This window comes from Pseudonaja textilis, chromosome 6, assembly GCF_049901715.1.
Source record: "Pseudonaja textilis isolate UNSWEBS1 chromosome 6, rPseTex1.2, whole genome shotgun sequence".
Taxonomy (NCBI): domain Eukaryota; kingdom Metazoa; phylum Chordata; class Lepidosauria; order Squamata; family Elapidae; genus Pseudonaja; species Pseudonaja textilis.
In genome coordinates, this window is record NC_141995.1 from 56603273 (window position 1) to 56625810 (window position 22538).

At 41.5% G+C, this 22538-nt stretch overlaps 1 protein-coding gene across 1 annotated transcript in view; it reads right to left on the reverse strand.

The window, feature by feature from the left end:
• Window positions 1–13451: 13451 nt before the first annotated feature.
• Window positions 13452–22538, reverse strand: part of LOC148125488 (cyclic nucleotide-binding domain-containing protein 2-like) — a 65411-nt gene continuing 56324 nt past the window's right edge. The window contains exon 15 of the mRNA XM_087936840.1: window positions 13452–14531. The gene's annotated coding sequence lies outside the window, so the exon portion shown is untranslated. The remainder of the gene's footprint in view (window positions 14532–22538) is intronic.

Sequence of the window (22538 nt, forward strand, 5' to 3'; positions counted from 1 at the left end):
AGCAGAATAGAATAGAATTGGAATTGGAATAGAATTGGAATAGAATAGAGAAGCAGAATAGAATAGAATTGGAATTGGAATAGAATTGCTATTGGAATTGGAATAGGAAAAGAATAGAGAAGCAGAATAGAATAGAATTGGAATAGAATTGGAACTGGAATAGAATTGGAATTGGAATAGAATTGGAATTGGAATAGAATAGGAAGAGAGTAGAGAAGCAGAATAAACAGAATAGGATAGGAATAGAGTAGAGAAGCAGAATAGAAATAGAATAGAAATAGAAATAGAATTATGTTTGACAAAGCCTGGGTCAGAACAATCAATAAGAGAACCAACCAAGAACTAAGGAGAAATTTCCTGACAGCCAGGACAATTAATCGGTGGAATGGTTTGCCTCTAGGAGTGAATTCTCCAACCCTGGAAGTTCTTACGAAGAGATTGGACAACCATTTGTCTGAGGTGGTATAGGGTTTCTTGCCTAAGCAGGAGGTTGGACTAGAAGACCTCCAAGGCCCCTTCCTATTCCTCCCCTACCCTATTCGAAATACTAACCATTTTTCAATAAAAGCTCAACTGCATTTGAGATCCGGTTTTCATCCAGTTCAGAGCTCTGGTGCTTCGTAGCCACACCGGTATTCCAGAAGGAGGACCAGGGCATGTGCTTTGGTATCTGGCTGCGTCTGATTCCTTCAGGCCATTAATTTGCAGCTCTTGCAGGAATAAAGACATCCTTATTAAAAGGATATTTCCAGTTTTACATTGCTCATTCCGAGCCCTGATCTCTTGAGCTTTTTAAACAGACACGATCCTGGCAGATTCTGACATTGACCTTATTTTTCGTTGACTGTGTTTCTTTTTTTAACGTTTGGCTGTCTATTCTTGGGGGATTCGGGAGGGGTCACACCACAGGATCGTTGCAGCTCTTCCGTGCTTCATCCGTCAAGGAAGAAAAATACAGGCCACACATTGCAAAAAGTGAAACTCACCTGGCTTTTCTCGTGTCTCCAAGTCCGATGTAAGGACAATTCGAGAGCAATTTCTTGATGCACCTGCCTCTCATATTACCCTCTGTAGACGATTATATAGAAGCCTATACTGTATACTTCTACAATATTTTAATTCCCTACTTACCTCTCTGCCTACCCCAGCACCTATCTTATTGCCAGGGTTCCTAAAATTGACTTGTTTTCAAACGTGTGTGCTAGCCCATACGGCTAAGCTTGTCTGTAGATAGTCTGAAATAAAATAAGAATCTGCCCTGTTTTTAATATAAACTTACTCCTGGTTAAGAAACTGGTAGAGCCGACAATATTGCCAAGTGGGTGGCATTCTGTTGTGGTTTGCCGGCAGCGGGTGCGGACGGCTGGGGTCTCGGAGAATGAGGACTCCGGTGAGGGGCCTGCGTGTGATGTAGGGATGGGACCAGGACTACCAGGGATTGGAGTGCTGCCTTGGGAGATTGTGGAGGCTGGTAGCAGTGATGAAGAGGTTCCTGAGGAGCCTGTGCCCAGTACACGTGCGTGCAGGCCTGCTTGAAGGAAAGAGCAGCTGCAGCAGCACGGGAGACTTGGGAGTAAGGCTGCAATGTAATGGCCTCTCCCTGAGAAGATAAAAGCCAGCTGAGAAACCGGAGTTCTTTGCAGGAAGCAAAGAAGTTTTTGCACTGAAGCCTGGTGGATGTTCAGAGTATCTTGGTTGTTGATTGGAGACTCTTTGTGTTTGAAATATTTCTTAGTAGCTTTATCTAGTGTTCTTGGCAGCCTTGCACAACCTTGGCAAGGCTCGTTCTTATCAGAGGTAATTAGTTTGAAACAGCCTTTTAATCGGGAAGGAACAGGATTCGTAAAGAATCATTAAAAAGGTTTTGCTGTTACCTCCGTTTCGTGTTTGTTTCTTTGGAACAAGGTTTGGGTCAGAACACATTTCTATCCACATCTTTTTTAATTACTGGGAAGATTGAATCAAGAATACACGATGCATGAAGTTGGATTACTGCATACAGGCCGTCCTCAACTTACAGTCACAACTGAGCCCAACATTTATGTTGTTGAGTGAAAAATTTGTTAAGTGAATTCATCCCATTTTGCGACTTTTCTCACCGTGCTTGTTAAGCAAATCACTGCAGTTGTTAAATTCACAACAGGGTCGTTCAGTGAAATCTGGGCTCCCCCATTGACTCTGCTTGTCAGACAGTCGTAAAATGACTCCTGAACACGGCTACCATCATAAATATGAGTCAGTTGTCAAGCATCTGAATGTAAATTGGTGCAGGGATGCTGCAATGGTCATAAGTGTGAAAAATGGTCATAAGTCACTATGTTCAGTGCCGTTGTAACTTCAAACAGTCACTAAGTGAATTGTTATAAGTCGAGGACTACCTGTATTGATTCTCATGTCATTAAGGGTATATGTTCAGTACTTCTTATAGTTGGCCTAAATAGTCTAGATCACGGGTCGCCAACCTTTTGGAGTTCAGGGACCACCAGATTCATAATTTTAAATCCCGCGGACCAGAGACCGTTGGAAAATCCCCCCAAAAGTCTGCAGGAAAATTCCCCATCCTGTTTTTCTACCAATCGTTCTTTATTTGGAATCGCAGGATACCATCTCCAGCTCTGTTCTCAGGAAGAAAGAGAGAGAGAGAGAGAGAGACTTTTGGCTTCATGCAAGGAAAGCAGCAGAAGTGGCAGAAGTCTTTCTTTCTCTCCCCCAAACTCTGCCAGAAATAAGTCTTTGTGAAGCTTGTTGCGCTGGCGCAGCCTCTTGGAGTAGGTTGCCATCTCTGGTGGAGTTTGGGGGAGAGAAAGAAAGACTTATTCTGCTTTCCTTGCGTGCAGCCAAAAGCAGAAGAAAGAAGCGGAAAGAAGCAGCCCGGTGCCCAGGCGAGGCACGTGGGGCGTAAGTGGGGCAAGTTCCTCCTCTCTGTCCTTTCCCTCCTGCCCTCACTACCTCGTGTTGTTCGCAATGCAAGCGACGTAAGCCTTGAGTTCCCGCGGACCATGTGGGCGGCGCAGCCTTGTGCTCCCGCGCAGCCTGGATTAATTGCTTTGGGGGTGACATTTCCCTGTGGCCCACCAAAATTTTCTTGCGGACCGCCAATGGTCCCTGGCCCACTGGTTGGCGACCACTGGTCTAAAAGCGTAGTACAAGATGAAGAATGCAATGGCTTATTTTCCAACTTAATAAATAAGGAATAGGGTTTCTTTTTTAAATTGAATCATAAAGGTTGAAGGTGGAAAGCCGGGCAGATATTTGAAGGATGACAATAGCCTGTGACTTAATCTATTTCTCTGCCCTTTGGAAGATGTTTTGCTGAATTCCAGTACCCACTAAACTGGCACTGATGAGGACACATGCTTCACGGCCTTGGTTTTGCCCTAGAGTAAAACCCATCATTTTGTCAGGGCAGACACAACTCATTACTTGTAGGGTTTCAGGTTCCCTGGTAGTTTTCAGGGAGTGAAGACTTGAAATGCCATGACCTTTTCTAAGAAGGGGGGAAAATGCCACGAAAACGAGGAGGGCGATGTAAGAGAATAGGTTGAGGAAAAATATAAATCTCTCTCTCTCTTTCTCTCTGTCTCTCTCTCCCTCCCTCCTTCCCCAACTGCAGTGGTTCACTTAACAAATGTGACAAGAAAAGTGATAAAATGGGAACACAACCCATTTGACAAATTCCTCACTGAGCAACATAAATTCTGGCCTCAATTGTCATAAGTTGAGGTCAGCTACCTTTACATGGCAGTGCCCCAAAATTCAATTGGTGGAATAAAACTCCGCTTCCATTGGCTGAGTAATTTCTCCCTCTCTTTTTGTGGACTCGGTGAAAAATTGTCTTCTAGTTAGAAATACGGATGCAAAATAATCCCAGACGAGATACAAAATGAGACAGTATATTTGGCAAGACAGTATATTGGCAATGGACACTTCGTTATGGTCATTGCTTCCTTCCTTAAGACAGGAGACAATCGGGAAGAATGGTGAACTATGTACTTTGAAAAGAATAGAATAGAATAGAATAGAATAGAATAGAATAGAATAGAATAGAATAGAATAGAATAGAATTCTTTATTGGCCAAGTGTGACTGGACACACAAGGAATTTGTCTGGGTGTAAATATTCTCAGTATACATAAAGAAAAGGTACATTCATTAAGAATCAAGAATCATAATGTACAACACTTTAATGATAGTCATAGGGTACGATCAACAATCAAATCATACTAAGAAACAGTCAAGTGGGAGGGGATGGGTGATAAGGAGTGATAAGAAGATTAACAGTAATAGTAGTGTACACTTTGTAAATAGTTGAACAGTGTTGAGGGAATTATTTGTTTAGCAGAGTGATGAAAAAAGAAAAAACAACAACTATAATTACATTCTGGTCTCGTTATATCAGAGTCTGCCCAGACCAAAATCATTATTTGTAAACTTGATGTACTACACGCTATACACCTGCCTCCTTTGCTGACAACAGTTCTCTCCATGTGGCCCATTAAGGAAGGTTGAGTAGAGAATATCCCTCCATATTACCAGAAACCATGACCCTTCTTCCATAATTAGAGGATACAAGGAGAAGACATCTAATTAAATTAACAGGAAATGAGCTAAATTGTTCACATTTAATAAAATCATCCCTATTGATTTCTGTTGCACCATGACAACTTATTTAAAATCAAATTATTAAGCAAGTGTGCCCTGTTTCAATACCAACTTCCAACAAACTTTCCTTTGTTGAATTTCTGGTGTCCATTGGAGAAATGAATATTCCAATGTAGAAGACAATATGTTTTCTGGAAGGCACCCTTATTTTTTTTTGAACATTAAAAAGTGTGGCAGCGGAGAAGAGGTAAGCTGGAGAAATATGAGGCTCTTGTACTGTTGGCAGTTACCTTTCTCCAAGTTTAATTGTTATGAAATGCAAATTGCTTACTTATGTTTCCCCTAAAATAAGACCCTATCTTATAATTTTTTCTGCCACCAAAAAAAGGCACCAGGTCTTATTTTGGTGGGAAGTCGTCCTCTAACTAACCTCACTTGCGTGCGTCGCCCTCAGCCTCCTTTTTGCTGTCAGAGGCCTTCAGGAACTTCTTCTGTGGCTGGCAAGGCTTTCTGGAAGACTTCTGCAACCGATAACAGAGCTCCGGATCAATCAGAGGCCTTCAGGAAAGCCTTGCCGGCCTTGCTGGCTGCAAAAGAAATGGGCCGGCAAGGCAGGTGTTGGGGTGTGCAAGACCTGGTTACACTGTCCAAAGGTAAGTAGTAAGGCAGCTCCACACACCCCCAACCCTACCCTAGCTTAACTTTTACCCGCCCACTCTGGAGTAAGCGGGATCTTAATTAGGGCTTATTTTCAGGGTAGGGCTTATATTGGGCGCATGTGTAAAAAAAAATCAATCTATGGCTTACTTTCTGGGTAGGTCGTATTTTTTGGGGGAAACAGAGTAGAAACAATACTTCCCTCAAGAGTGAACCATGTTTTACCGTTACTCTGAATGGCCACTGGTTGTTCAGGTGCACCGTGTTTGTCTCCGCCTTTGCAAATTTTCTTTTGTTGTTCATGAAGTGGGAGAGAAGGAAAAAGCCATGTTCCCCGAGGAAGTCATGTCTTTTGCCGTGCCAAATCTGATAATTTGCAATTGAAATGAAATAAAAAGAGCTGAAGGACTATAATCCCCATTGCATGGTGTCCAGGTTACTGCTACTACACAACAATAGAAAGTTGCTTATTCTTAGTATGGTCCCAAAGCAGGGATGGGTCACTAATGGTGCCTTTAAGATCTGTAGACTTCAACTCCCAGAATTCCTGAGCCAGCCATGCTCCCGTCCCCACCCCTGTGTTCTAGAGAATGGTCCTCCAACTTTGGGCACTTAAAGACTTGTGGATTTCAACACCCAGAATTCTGGGAGTTGAAGTCCATAAGTCTTAAAGTGCCCAAGGTTGGAGACCCCTGTTCTAGAGTGTAACCAAGATGATAGAATTTGAGAGAGAAGCAATGGGAAGAAGTAGGAATGCTTATTAGAACTTTAAATAGGGATATGTCGCCCAGTTTACTAACTATGGAAGAGTAAAAGCAATGCAGGAGATATCGCCAAAGTTCAGCCAGGAGTAAATAGTCCTTGGAGGCAATATCGTGTACATCCTAAGGAAAGGAAGGAAATCAATATGTGGGCTGCCGGTTTTTGTAGCAACCTAGTGTAATAAATAACTAATTCTTCTTCTAAATAAAATATGGAAGGAATTTTTGTTTAACCAAGACATTATTAATTTGAGATCATCAAAATGAAGCAGCCCAGGATTTTCATGGCAGTGTAAAATCAAGTGACTAAAGGAAAAAGTTAATTATTTGAGTTATTTCTTAACAATTGCTGATTTTGTCTCATTTTAGAGGCCATAAGGGTGCCCCAAATTATATATATTTTCAAACAATGCATATAATAATTTTACAGGTCTCCATTTTGCTTTATAAAATTATTTCTAAATTAAGAGTAATTCTCACACCACGGCCCTTTCTACTGTAGGTTTTAAGGATCAGTTCTGGAATCTTAAAATAAGCAATAAAGATTTTGTTACATATAGGTAGTTCGCGACTTATGACCACAACTGAGCCCCAAAATTCTGTTGCTAAGTGAAACATTAGTTAAGTGAGTTTTGTTGTGTTTTTGGACCTTTCTTCCCTCAATTGTTAAGTGAATTGCTGCAGTTGTTAATTTAGCAATAGAGTTGTTAAATGAATCTGGTTTCCCCATTGACTTTGCTTGTCAAAAGTTCGCAAAAGGCGATCCAAAACAGTACAACAAAAGTTGCAAGAGTCTGTTATCATAATTAATCTCAATAAAACTAACTTCAGACTTCTCGTGGAAGTGATTTCTTGCTCTTGTCTACCTATTGGAGAGACATTGATTTTGTAAGTCTGACTGAGCTCCTTCTGAATGTTATTTCTTCCTTTTTTTCCGAAATAACCTTTATTGAAAGTTTAAATTATTTATCCATTGATACCGATTTCCCCAAACCGTATAATAATCTGAGTCTTCCTTCTCTTTTAATTCTAATGTGAGTTTGCTCCATTTCCGTGCAATCGGAAATCTTTTGGATTATTGAGCCATCTGTCGGCCTAGAATCTCCTTTCCAACGTTGTGTGAGTGCTGTTCTTGCTGCTGTAATTATATGCAAGATTAGATATTTTATCTCTTTCGTATAAATTCCCTTTGATAATTCCCAGGAGAAATATTTCGGCTTTAAATTCTATTTGAACTTTCGTAATTTCCTTTAATCATTATTGGACCAAAATACTTCTTTTTGGACATAGTGACCATAATATTTCTTTTTGGACATAGTTACCATATATGAAACAAGATAGTCTGTGATTGCTTACATTTCCAACAATTTAAGCTTAGATGATGATACATTTTTAGCCAATCTTGAGCGGGCTAGATACCACCAGTAGCACATTTTATATTGGTTTTCTTTAAATGCCGCTGATTTTATTATCGTATAGTTTTTTTCCAGATCTTTTCCCAGTGCTCTAGCTCTATATTATGTCCCAAATTCCTGGGCCACCATCATTGGTCCTTTCACTATTTCTTCTGCCAAATCATATTTCATTTGGCATGCTCCGTCTGTTTTTGCCTAATTAATAGTACCTGAATAATTCGGTCGAGATCTTCATTTTAAGGCTCTCCAATTTCATTCTGCCTGCTTTAAGGTGAGCATGTTGTGGTTCGCCGGCAGCAGGTGTGGACGACTGAGGTCTTGGAGAACGAGGACTTGGATGAGGGGCCTGCGTGTGATGCAGGGATGGGGCCAGGACCATCAGAGAGTGGAGTGCTGCCTTCGGAGATGGTGGAGGCTGGCAACAGTGATGGTGAGGACCCTGAGGAGCCTGCGCCCAGTGCGCATGCGCGCAGGGCTGTTTGAAGGAAGGAGCATCTGCCGTAGCACGGGCGACTTGGGAGTAAGGCTGCAAGGTGATGGCCCCTCCCTTAAGGGATAAAAGCCAGCCCTCAGAGGTGGAGTTCTTTGCAGGAAGCAAAGAAGTTCTATGCACTTCAAGTCTTGTGGAAGTTTGGTCTATCCTAATTTGTGTTTGGAGACTTTTGTTTTTTTAATATTTCCTTGCAATTTAATCTAATGTTTTTGGCAGCTTTTGCACAACTTTGGCAAGGCTTGTTCTTATCTGGGACAATTAGTTTCAATTGCGTTTCACTGTGAATGAACAGAATTCACAGAGCATTAAAAAGGTTTTGCTTTTAACTCTGTTTGGTGTTTGTTTGCTTGGAACGAGGCTTGGGTCAGAACAGAACGATGTCCCGTTCTTTTCAGCCAGGAAGGGACTGGGAAGTTTTATTGTGGGAAGAGAATAGCTGTGGATAGGTTTATGTCAACTGAGAAATTGGACTTTGTCATATCGGGGACGGGAGGAGGGCAGAGAGAAGGTGTTCTCTTTTTATTTCAGCTGTAACAAGAGTTAATTAATGAACGCAAAAAAGGGATAGATAGAATTATATTAAATTTTTGAAACAGCAAGAAAAACCAAGCTTCCACAATCAAATACACATATACATAGAATTTAGAAATTTTAGAAAATAATAAATATATAAAGATGTTGTGGCTCCGGGCTTGGATTCAGCTCCTGTGATTGATATGAGTTCAAGTAAAGAGGTCATGGCAGAACAATATGAGCCGGCCTGGCTTACTGATTGGACTGATAACCAGGATGAGGAGATGGACGTGACAAAGGACGACAGACCTGATGTATTAGAATTGTCAGGACCTTTGACCTCCTCTGGTTCCTTATCTGATCAACAGCCGGGAATGGCTGACAGGGAAGTTTTGAGAGAGTCTTCTAGTGGAGATGAGAACTTGGAAAATTTGTGGTTAAATGTAAAAAATAGAAGACGGTTGAAAAGGCAAAATCAGCTGGAGCGAATGAGAAGAGCAAGTCAGTAAATTAGCACGTTGCCTTAATTAATGAGTATAAAAGGACACAGCTGGGCTGGTACATTTTGCCAGGAACAAAATAACTATTTGAGTGAAGACGTTACAGCAAAGAGCTCTGAGGCTGGAGATTTATTGCCAGGACTGGTTTGCCAGACAGAGTAAAGATTTATGCTGTGGTTTCTGCCAGCCGTTATCTTGTAAGACTTCTTTCCGTTTGATTTAATTGTGAAACGGCTGCTTTCTGTTTTGTTCGTTTGAATTTTGAAGGGGAGTCATAACATAAAGATGTATTTTTTTTTCTTTTTTACTATAGCTACAAAATGTTTTTAGGATAGATTTGGGAGGATTATATGAATTGTTACAAAATAATACTAAGTAAATTATAGTCATCTCGCAAAATATGAATGAATAAAATTATTGTCAAATGATTGATTAATAATGATACTAGGGTATTCAACTTCTGATTGATAATATGAGCTATTATGCAATGCAACTGTAATTGAAGACTATGAAATGGATGCACAAAAAAAATTGTAAACCAACTGGCACACCGCTTGTATACTTATGGAAGAAAAGTTGATGTTTTTATGTTTTGTTTGTTTATGTTTGTCTTTAAAAATCAATAAAAAATTTACAAAAAAAACCAAAAACAAATACACATATAATGTACTCAAGGAAAATGGAAAGTCTTTCTCTCACGTCCTATGCGGACAGTGGACGGGAAACATTAATATATTGAATTTTGGATTCTAGTCATGGAAGTCTACAGAAAAACACTTTGCTTTCGTCAACATGAAGCATCTATTCCTCTGCCAATAGTATCAGCCAGTCCACCTATCAAGTGTTCTTCATATTTTTCTTCCTTTGTTTCAGCTAGAATATTATTTTCTTTTAACTTGCAAAAGTTTGAATGCTTCTTCTGTACCCACTGCTGTCAAGGAGGTGTTATAGAATGCAAGTCAATATTGCTGTCCAATAACTAAGGCATGTTGGGTTTTTTTCTTGAGTCAAACTGAGCCTTATTTAGATTGAATCCAGGAAAAGGATATGGTGTTTTTGCTCAAGATCATTACACCAATTAACATTTTGCCATGCAGTGAAAACAAAGTTGCCTTCTATCAAATCCGTTGCCCGGTTATGCCATCCAAGTATTGCCAAGTTTAGCCTGTTCTCCAGACTCTTAGGCATAATCTTTTGTCATCACTGGTTATCTAAGGCTACTGGGAGGGTCCTTCTATATGCACCACAAAGTCTTAGTTGTTCCATTGAATGGCATCACCAAATCCCTTGCTTAAGGTCTGTTATCTCTCCAGTAGAAAGCAATGTCATTCCTACACATGGTCTTTCTGAACCAACCAAAGAGCCATTTGCCAAAACGAAGCCGTTTATGAGATTAATTGGCTATCTCCATCTTTTCGGGATATAGCAAATAACATCCAATGAAGGTGACAATCATTCGCGTTCTCAAGACAAGGAGAATCCTGTCCTTTATCCTCCAATCAGGGGTAGGCTTCAAAATTTTTAGCAAGGCGCTTTCTGCCCTAATGACTGGCTGGGTGTGTGTGGCTGGGTAGTCATGTGACTGGGTATGTGTAGCCAACTTGACATCGCTTCTTTGCCCTAATTACCTAAAAAGAACAATATATACCAAAAAAGTTGTTTATTATTTAGTGCATTTAATACTTTAAAAAAAAAAGACTGGGTGAAGCCAGGCTTAATAGCAGTGACTGTGAGGGGGCTCTTGGAGTCTTAGTGGGGTTTCTGGTGAGTTACGTGATTCTTATTATTTGGGAATTAATCCCCTCTGAGGCTTGTGGCTATGTTATCTGATTTTCTCAATGGCTCTCCCTCGCAAGCGCTGAGTGGATTGTTTATCAAGCTTGCAACACTTTTACCTGGTGCGAAATGCTCTTGGCTGAATGCCCAGAAGTTCAATTAAGCCCATTAAGAGCTTTCCCTTGCTGCTTGTCTTTCTGATGTTATTGGGGGCTCCCCCACAGAGTCTTGGCTAGGGGTTCTCCTGAGCCCCTGCGAACCCCCAGCAGCCCACCCCTGCCTCCAACCCAGCAGATGAGCTCCTAGGAAAAATGTGGACTCTGTAATTGCAGATATCTGAGTTTTAACTTAGAGAATATCTTCCAGAAGTTTTAATCATTCCTTCATGGGAATGGAGCTGTCCATGGTTGCCTTATTCAGCTGAGTGTAGAGTATTGCTGTAACAAATCACTTCTATTGTCTAACTGGGAAGAAGGGCTTTGGGAGACTTGGTGTGGGAGAGAATTGGGAAAGTGTTGTGTCATAAGTTCCACCCCTCGCACATGAATATCATGACATTATATAGAAGTATGAAAAGGGCAAACCTTGTGCTGTGACATTGCTTCCAATGTTTTGATAAAATATTGCCTCGGTTACAAGGGGAAAATGTCACCCAGTAGGGCTCATTGTTTGTCATGTCCACATTGGAGTCTGAATCTGAGGGGAAGACTAACGGCTGACAGGAAGTGAGAGGGTGGCTCCGTTGGCTGTGATGGAAACTGGGCAAGGGCAAAGTCCAGCTGGGCAGAGCAGGGGAGAGATAGAACAAGGGTGAAGGAGTTCAGAGGAAGACCCAGGCCCACCCCCTCTTCATCCTAGGGCACACAGGGAGGAATGGAGAAGAGAGCAATGTGGGTGGTATGGCTTATGAGGAAGGAAAGGGCCCCGATTCCCTTCACAAGGCACACCTCGGGGCAGAGTTTAAAGGAGAGGCAGTTGGGAGGGGCATTTGTCGGGAACAAATGCTAAATTCATTGAGTGTTGTGAGTGTTTGCCTGCATTCCTGACATTCCTTCTGTTTGTGTGAATTATTGCCATCCTTCTATATGATTATCTGCCTTGCTGTAATTATTGGACTCATTTTTCTTGCCCTGCTGGGAATGATTGATTGCAGTCATTCTGCTTACAGCGTTTGGACTGGAGTATCTGCAGCCAGAGGCTGTTGTAGATTTGTGGGAGAGTTTTTCTCCAGGCCAGAGAGTAACTGGGACGTTGGGGGCAAAATTGGAGCAAATAAAGGGACTCATAATTATTTTCTGGCTGCGTTGCCTTCATGCCACACCCCGGGTCATCACATTGTTAAAAATATTGCTTCGTGTTGTCATCTGGGTATGAGATGACAGCATCTTCCTGGATCTTGTTTTCCTGATTTCTGGTGATTGTCCTAGAATTTTCATACCTAGTCTCAAGTAATATCATATAAGACAGAGAGGCATAGTCAATGACTTCATGACTCACTGCACTAGTGAGGCCACACTTCGAATACTGTGTCCAGTTCTGTTCACTTTAGCACAAAACAGATGCTGCGACCTTAGAAAGAGTGCAGAAAAGAGCAACAAAGATGATAAAGGGTTTTGGAGGCTAAGCCATATGATGAAATTGTTAAAGGAATTAGGTACGTCTAGCTTATCGAAGAGAAGGAGTAGGGTAGCATGATAGCTGTCTTTCAGTACTTGAAGGGCTGTTACAGAGAAGAGGGAACTGAGTTATTCTCCAAAGCACCTGACAAGAAGCAACAGGTGGAAGAACACCAAAGAGAGATTGAAGCTAGAACTGAGGACAAATTTCCTGACAATGGGAACAATCGATCGATGGAACGTCTTGCCTCCAGAATTTGTGGAGGCTTCACCACTTAAGGGATTGGACAGCCTGAAAAGTATTGGGTCTCCTGCTTGAGTAAAGGGTTGAACTAGAAGACCTACAAGGTCCCTTCCAACCTTGATAGTCTATGTTCTAAGACAGAGGTCTCCAAATTTAGCAACTTTAAGACTTGTGAACTTCAATTCACAGAATTTCTCCAGCCAGCATTCTCCAGTTGAAACAGTTTATGTCCGGGATGTGAGGGGTCTGTAAATATTTTCACAGTCCTCTTTTTGACTCGTGCAGTATACAGGTCCTCGATGGAAAGCAGGTTGATAGTAATTGTTTTTTCTGCAGTCCTAATTATCCTCTGAAGTCTGTGTTTGTCCTGTTGGGTTGCAGAACCAAACCAGACAGTTATAGAGGTGTAGATGACAGACTCAATAATTCCTCTGTAGAACTGGATTAGCAGCTCCTTGGGCAGTTTGAGTTTCTGAGTTGGCGCAGAAAGAACATTCTTTGTTGTGCTTTTTCGATGACGTTTTTGATATTAGGTGTCCATTTTAGGTCTCATGATATGATAGAACCTAGAAATTTGAAGGTCTCTACTGTTGATACTGTGTTGCCTAATATTGTAAGAGGTGGTATTATGGATCGGTTTCTTGTGAAGCTATGCTTGCTGGAGAATTCTGGGAGTGTCAAGTTTGGGGACCCCTGTTCTAAGAGCACACATTTCCTAGTCAGCCTTGAATACATTCCTCCACAATGATGAAAGAATTGCAGCTTAATTTAATTTTTACTATGACTAAAGGGAACAATTGCTAAATACATAGGGGGAAGCTAGGTATTACATGTATTCGATTAACTCATTTATTTTAATTAATTTAAATCAAATCAAATTTATTAATGGAATCCAGTGTTTTAATGGATACTTTAAACAGGACAGTAAAATACCAAACAAGCACAACACTCGGATCAACAATCCAATCCATTTTTCTTATTTTTCCATCCTATTTCAACATCAAATTAAACAGCTAATTAACAGCTTAAAAAGCAAAATATGCCTCAAAAATTGATAGCTTTTCTAATATGGTCATTTTTATATACAGGTAGTACTCAAGTTATGACCACAATTGAGCCCAAAATTTATGTTGCTAAGTAAGACATTTGTTAAGTGTGTTTTTTACAACTTTTCTTGCTATAGTGAAGTTTTTTAAGTGAACAAATATTTAACTAAACAGCAAGAGGCTCAGTGTTTCATACTGCTCTGGATATTCAAGCTGATCAACCCAACAGAATTAATATCGTTCATAACATATTGCAATGATGTCCACTAAAATATATCCAATAACAACAAAATATAATCCAGGACATTAAAAACAAAACTGCCCTTTTCTATGCAAATCAGAAGGACCGCCATGTTATACACATGTATTAAATGGAAGCGCTTATTTTAATACTGTGTGAAAACTCAAAGGATGTATTGCTTTTGGACATATAAAGTGGAAAGGTAATAAACTTCTGAAGCTTAATCTTCAGGAGGCTCTTTTGTGGCCTTGGGAGAAAATAATAATTTGGCTTACATAGTTACATCTTCTATTACATTTTTACCTTGAGGCTAATACTGTAGTAACTTGAAGTTGATTTTGCTTATTATGTCAGCTCTTTGTAGCTTTGGATACAAATTTTATCAGTTTTGCCTTTTGGGGCAATAAATAAATAAATCTGTTCTAGCCATTTAGTCATCATGCATATTTCAATATTTTAAAGTGGATCTGCAGGAATAATTTTTCATCTTCTTAAGTAAAAATTCTTCATGGGTAAGTGTGATGACCTGGGGCATGGCACAAAGGCAACACAGTCACACAAGTAAGAGAAGTCCCTTTAATACCTCCAACTTTGCCCCCAACGTCCAGTTACCTTCGGCTGGAGAAAAAACTCTCCCAAGAACAGTCTTCAAGTGGAAGAACTTCAGTCTGAAAACAAAGTACATATAAACTGTAAATAAAAATCCACACATCCACGCTGCAGCAATTAACTGGACAGGGTAGGATAAGGAATTGCAGACTTCAAAGGCCAACAAAACATACACAGTTGGGAAGATGCCAGGAACACAGATAAGCCACAACAATACTAGATAAATTCACAATTTGCTTCCAACAAGTTGCTGTGCACAAATTCCCTTTTTAAACACTATATTCCCAGCTGCAGCTAATGAAGGGAATCAGGGCCCTTTCCTCCCCCATAAGCCATGCAACTCATGTTGCTCCCTTCTCCGTTCCTCCCTGCATGCCCTAGGATGAAGAGTGGGGTAAGCCTGGCTCTTCCTCTGAATTCCCTCTGCCTTGCTCTACCTCCCCCCTGCTCTGCCCAGCCAGACTTTGCCCTTCCCCAGTTTCTTCCACAGCCAACGGAGCCACACTCCCATTCCCTGTCAGCTGCTCAGCCTCTCCCTCGGAATCAGATTCCAACAGCGGCATGACAGGTAAGTAGCAGATTATAGACTCTTTTATGAAGAAAAACAACTGGTGGGGTGAGTATTTTTTTGCTCTTCTAGGAAAGTTTCATTTTCCTTGAGCATAATGCATATTGAAGATTCCCATGCAAGTCTCAGTGCACCATTTCATTTTTCATCAATCAGAAACTCCTGGGAGACTAAATATCTATTTTCCACACCATAAATGATCAGCATCGGTACGAAGAATTACTATCAATTTGGCCCTCCAGTTAAATTGTAGCATGGAACGTAATTTGCCCCTTTAGACATCTGTAACTGAAGTTGCATATGCAGAAGTAAAACTTATGGGTTGGATCTACAGTAATGTCTTCAGTTAATAAGGGTTTGTTTTTCACCTTATCCCTCCGTACAATGTTTAAAATCCATGTCGTGAACATTACTGTATATTGAGGCAGAATGGCTTCTGGAACAGAACTTGCCCATTGCATTGAAAATAATTAATTCTGCAAGCACCATGGAAGAGCCAAAAGCCAACTATCTTCTCCTGAAGTGAAGACATCTCCAGAACTTTAGGAATCAGAGATTTCAAACTGTCTTCTCCGACAATCCCTACACAAAAAGTCGTATTTCAAATGAGGGGTGAGGAATCCCCCTTTCTAGGTTAGAATGGGGGGCATGTTACTGTGAATCTGACCACCTAGAGCAGGGATATCAAACTTGATTTCATTGCAGGCCGCATCAAGGTTGTGTCTTGACCTGGGGGGTGGCAGGAGGGGCGTGTCCAGCTTGGTGTCACTTGTGTCAGGGATGCCTGTGGTGGCCCGAGTGCTCTGCTAGCAAAAATGGAGTTCATGCCCCCAAACTCTGTTTTTGCTGGCACAGGCACCGCGGGATGGTCCTTCGCTGTTTCCAGGATGGCCCCGTGGACCACATCTAAGTGCCCTGTGGGCCAGATCTGGCTCCCGGACCTTGAGTTTGACACGCCGACCCAGAGGCTGCCTTCAATGTGGGATCAAAGAATCAGAGCTTGATTTTTTTTTTAATAAAAAGTTTTTATTTTTATAACAAAAAATAAAGCCATCTTTCAGTTATGCAGTGTGTCGATGGGTACATATATCCTGTGCTCATATTAATATTTGTATACATTTCTTACTAAGTTTACGTTCATATTTGTTGTGGTTTGCTGGCAGCAGGTGTGGACAGCTGAGGTCTCAGAGAGCGAGATGAGGGGCCTGCGTGTGATGCAGGGATGGGGCCAGGACCCTCAGGGACTGGAATGCTGTCTTTGGAGATTGTGGAAGCTGGCAGTCCTTCCTTCTCATGAGGTGGCCAAAGTCTTTGAGTTTCATCTTCAGGATCTGGCCTTCTAAAGAACAGTCAGGGTTGATCTCCTCTAGGACAGACTGGTTTGATCGCCTTGCAGTCCAAGGGACTCGCAGGAGTCTTCTCCAGCACCATAGTTCAAAGGCCTCCATTCTTTGGCGCTCAGCCTTTCTCATGGTCCAACTTTCATAGCCATACATTGCAACTGGGAAAACCATAAGCCTTGACTATACGCACATTTGCTGGCAGGGGGATGTCTCTGCTTTTTGAGTATGTTGTCTAGATTTGCCATAGCTTTCCTCCCCAGGAGCAAGTGTCTTTTAATTTCTTGGTTGTAGTCCCCATTTGCAGTGATCTTGGAGCCCAGGAAAATAAAATCTGTAACTACCTCCATTAAGGCTGGATGGCATTAATCGTTATTAATCAGAACAGAAATTCTAGACACCTTCATTGTGAAGTCTCACTTGGAAAGTTTTAGTTATCTGTATTTTGTGGACCATGGCTTACAAATCAAGGAAAAGAAAGGAGTCCAGTGACTCAGCTTTTTAAAGAATCCTTGTCAGAATGTAACATTAAATATGCCTTTAAATACCTGTTCTTCGATGTCTTTTCTGCTAATATCAATGAGGGGGTTAACCCACAAATGTAGCCTAGTTTGTGAAACTTTCCATGACTTTTTATTTATAATAACTCTAAAAAAAAAATCTCACTCCGTTGGTGTTAGTGTTCAATTGTGAACTACAAATGTTCAAAAAATGGAGGGGCAATATAAGCAAATGTCCTCCCCCTTGTTCATGATTTTAAAGGCACAGGGGCACATTTTGGGTGAATAATACTTTGATTATTGTTACATTTCTCATGCCTTTTTAGCGGGTCCTTTTTAAACTAAATGTTGTACCAAAATGCAGTCTAAAATTAAGTATTTATTTACAACTTGAATGCTGCTGTATATGGGGCTGAGGTAGCAAGGCGGTTATGTGCACAAATAGCACAAGGCCAGACCATGTGTCAACAAAGGGCTTTGAGTTTGCGTCAACTAAAAAATATTTCTTTGGTAAATTTTCTTTAAACATTTCTTTGGAAAATTAACTGGCAGGAGTCTATACAATTGTGGCCTGTTGTTGGAGACCTACACTTGCAGTATAAGCAAACATTAGAAGCGCTTGAAGAAACAGTCAATGGGATGGAAATGAGTGACCACGCCTCAACTGATGTGAGAGGAAGAAGACTCAACAGATGAAAGAAAGGAAGCACTGAAATAGGATATGACAGAGAAGACAGCTCATCATAAGGGGAAAAAAAATAAAGAAGCAAGATAATGTTTTATGCCTGGTAGAAAATAGAAATGCGGCTGAAATGGAATTTCTTAAAGCACACGAGAAATAAAAACAGAATATTGGCTTTCATTGAGAAAGTTCTTGTCTACAGAGAATGGAAAAATAAACAAAACCATCTTGAAGTTGTAGTACTGGAAAGCAAAGTTAATTTAAAAGATATGAAAGGGACTTGGTGGGATGACTCTCACAATCTGAATATAGCAAAGGAAGGATATCAGTTGCTGCAAATCAACAGGAACAATAGAAGGAAGGAGGTTGTTAAAAAGGATTCAGCTGCTCAGAAATAGAAATAAATTGATTTGGAAGCATTGCAGAGCAGAACTCCTCAAACTTCCCAGCTTTCTGGAGTGGAGGGGGGAGGGGAGAGAGGGGATGGATCTGCGCAAGCAGCTGGCAGGCACACACACACACACACACACAATTCCAATTGTTCAAACGGAATTGTGCACGCACACCTGCTGTTCACTTAAATGGAGCGTGCACAGGTACTCACCCGCTGCTTGAGCAAGTGAGGGTGTGCGTGCACAGGCTCACCAGCAGAGGTGGGTATTCAGCAAGTTCTGACCAGTTCTGGAGAACCAGTAGTGGAAATTTTGAGTAGTTTGGAGAACTGGCAAATCCCACCTCTGACTGGCCCCGCCCCCCTCTATTCTCCACCTCTCAAGTCCCAGCTAATTGGCTGGATCTCCTTTGGTTGCCCTGCACAGGAGAACGGAACTGGAAAGCAGGTTAGTGGGCTGGGGAGGGAATGGGGATTTTAACCTTCCCTTGCCACGTCCACCAAGTCATGCCACACCCACCAAGCCAGGCCCACAAAACCAGTAGTAAAAATGTTTGAATCCCATCGCTGCTCACCAGCCATTTCCGGGGCCTGGGTGCAAATTTCTCACAGTCCACTAGTGCAGGGGTTTCCTACCTTGGTAAACTTTAAGCCTGGAGAACTTCAACTTCTGGGAGTTGAAGTTTTCCAGGCTTAAAGTTGCCAAGGTTGGAGACCCGTGCACTATGGGCCACACAGCTCATAGGTTAGGAGCCTCTGTTGTAGAGGGCATCTGAATTAAAATAAGGGAGGACTGAATTAAAAAAAAATGGGGAGAATTATAAGTGAGATGCCACAAGGAGCAATCTCACTAAAGAAAAGTTAATGAAAGACTGATTATTTGGAGAAAGAAGCCAAATTGTAGGATGGAGCTTCCTTGGTGAAAAAAGATTTCAGAATAGCGTCTGATTACGAATTGAATGACTAATAGCAGCAACATGATTGCAAGAAGGCCAAAGAAGGCCAATGCAGTTTTAGACTTTACGGAGCAGAGCTGCCAGGGGTGGGATTCTACCAGTTCGCACCTATTTGCTAGAACCGGTTGTTAACATTCTGAGCAGTTCAGAGAACCGGTTGTTAGAAGAAATTACTGGCCTAATCCTGTAAGGAAGGCAGGAAGGAAACATTCTGGTGTTGCTAACAGAAACTGCCTCTCCTTTAACTCTTATTACATTCTTGGCAGGACTAGACTTCCTGGCTCAGGAACTTCTCTGGAGTTTTTTCCCCCTCCTTTGCTGGTACTTTGCTTGTGTGGAATGACCATTCAAAGTTACAACAGCACTGAAAAAAGTGTCTTATGACCATTTTTCACACTTATGACTGTTGCAGCATCCCCACAGTCATGAGAGGCCAGGCGAGGAGATGCGTGCCTCGATGTGAGTGATATTGAGTTGGCCACGCCCAGCCAGTCACATGACCACCAAACCACACCCACTGACTAGGCCATGCCCACAGAACCGGTTGTTAAAAAAAATTGAATCCCACCCCTGAGAGCTGCCTCAAGTATTGTGTACAGAGTTCAGAATAACATAGTTGGAAGAGATCTTGGAGGTCTTCTAGACCAACCCACCTGTTCACACAGGAAACCTTATACCACTCCACACAAACAGTTGTCCAATCTCATATTTTAAAAGTGATGGAACACCACAACTTCTGAAGGCAAGCCATTCCACTGATCGTTCTCACTCTCTCATGGTTTAAATCAAATCCCTTGCACATTTTTGGGATCAAATTCAAGCCTGTTCTTCATGTTTTACTTGGGAGTATTTCTCTAAAGAGAAAGCTAAAAGAAAACAACAGCTTCCAGTCAAAATAGTGGCTTAAATCAGGGATATTGGTCAGCAACTTCAGGTCATTTTTTAGAATTATCGCATGGGACTTGAAAACCAAAACAGCCTGCAGATAATAATATTTCAAATGGTTCGTCTTAAAGTTAGGATTTAGAGTTGTTTTCCTTCATATACAAGATATGTATCTCACCCATATTCAGCATAGAATTTCAAGATTCTAAGCTGTACTTGGCTTAGGAAACGTTAAAAAACATAGCTCTATTCCATAAGTTTTGGCTTTTCCCACTTGGACCCGCCGTAATACCAATATGCCCTGACAACTTTTCTCGGCCATATCCTCTAATCATGTTTTCAACTTCTTCCAACTCCATTAAAGAGTTTTTTCACCCCAAAATCAAAAGACAGTGGCCGCTACACGGTGCGTAAAAGCTGTTATGATTCATTTCCTCTTCTGCCCAAGGCAAAAATCAGTGGACAAACAGTGGGTGGACTCATAGTAGCCCTTATTGACTGTTTCAAACTGCTCTGGGCAAGCCCATTCCCTTCTGGCTACCTGACAAGCCTCATCTGCTGGCATTCTGACGTTGGCTTCCTAAAAGGTTGAGCTCCTAGCAGAGTTATACTGATCTTCAGTGGTGCGATTCAACCAATGTTAACAACCGGTTCGGTGAGCACCGTGCTCTACATTTTAAAAAGCCCATTTTCAAATTAATTACATACCTTTTACTGCAGCCCCAGTGAGTGAAACAGCTGAGGCGTGGCAAACTGCTCTGCCCACGCGAATCAGCTTTGCTAAAAAAAAAAACCCAGGAAATAAAGCATGGGAAACAGAAGGGGCGGGTGGGCAGGGCCAAACACTCACCAGAACTACCGGTTCACTGGAACCAGTCCGAACTGTTAGAATCTGATCCCTGCTGATGGTTTACCTCAGGGGTCCGCACCCTGCAGCTCTGGAGCCACATGTGGCTCTTTTGGTCCTCTGCTGTGGCTCCCTGTCGGCTGATTCCACCATTGGCTAGCCCCTCCCTTCCTGTCCCCGTCACTTGTCACGTGGCCTGAGAAGGTAAGGGTGATGGCGGGGGATGGAGACTCGCTCCGTATTCCGGAGCAGGAGGTGACTGGGGTGGGAGTGAGTGACGCAGAGTTGGCCACGCCCACCGGGTCACACTGGTTGTTACATTATTGGCTCCCGGTGTTTTCTTTTCTGTGGGGAACAGGTCCAAATGGCTCTTTGAGTGTTTAAGGTTGCAGACCCTGGGTCTACCTGAATGGCACAATAGTGTTAAAGACTTTTGTGTCAGCTGTCAGTTAATGGCGCTTTCCTCAGCAAATGACCCAATAACAAGGAAAAAAAATTACTACCAACCTTCCTTCCATGGAGGACCTGTATACTGCATGAGTCAAAGAGGGCTGTGAAAATATTTAACAGACCCCTCATACCCTGGACATAAAGTGTTTCAACTCCTTCCCTCAAAACGACGCTATAGAGCACTACACACCAGAACTAGACACAAAGACAGTTTTTTCCTAAATGCCATCACTCTGCTAAACAAATAATTCCCTCAACGCTCTCGAACTATTTACAAAGTCTGCACTACTATTACTATTAATCTTCTCATCACTCCTTATCACCCATCCTCTCCCACTTGTGACTGTATGACTGTAACTTTGTCGTTTGTGTCCTTACAATTTATACTGACTGCTTCTTAGTATGATTTGATTGCTTATTGTACCCTATGACTATCATTAAGTGTTGTACCTGATGATTCTTGACTTTTGATGAATGTCTCTTTTCTTTTATGTACATTGAGAACATTTGCACCAAGACAAATTCCTTGTGGGTCCAATCACACTTGGCCAATAAAGAATTCTATTCTATTCTATTCTATTTCTATTCTAATTCTTTTTCTATAAGAGAATTATAGAATTATTATTCAGAAGACTTATTCAAAGTCTTCTGACAAGACTTTGTTTGCCAAATTGTAATTTAGCATGATACGGGACCACAGCCAAAAATCAAGGAAAATAACCATATTACTCTTCAAGTCACTGCTGTGGCTGATTATGCAACAGAAGGTCCCTTGGAGAGAAATCCTTTTCCATCTTCTCTGGAGGGGCTGTCAGATATTAACCAAATCATATGGCCACAACAAATGAGAATATAAGAGAAGTGCTGTATTTGTCCATGTGACACTAGAACTCCATTTCTTTTTCAGATGTAAAAGACTCTATTGTACAGGTAGTTCTTGTCGTACGACTGCAATTGAGCCAAAATTTCTGTTGCTGAGTGAGCTTTGCCCCATTTTACGACCTTTCCTGCCACAGTTGTTAAGTGAATCACTGCAGTTGTTAAGTGAGGCACATGGTTGTTAAGTGAAGCTGTCTTCCCCATTGATTTTGCTCGTCAGAAGTTTGTAAAAGGTGATCCTGTGATCCCAGGACATTGCAACCATCATAAATAATGAGTCAATTGTCAAGAATCTGAATTTTGATCACATGACCATGGGGACGCTGGGGTCATAAGTGTGAAAAATTGTCATAAGTCACACTTTCCAGTGCCGTTTTAACTTTGAACAGTCATTAAATGAGTTGTTCTAAGTCAAGGACTACCTATATTTGCTTCCAACTGACGATATTCTCAACAAAAGATAAACATTCAGCAGCACGGTGAAGGAGCTTGTCTATTATTTGAGAAAAATATACAGGCTTCCCACTTTCCTAATTTTCAAGCCATACATGGGATAAGCTTTTTGTTT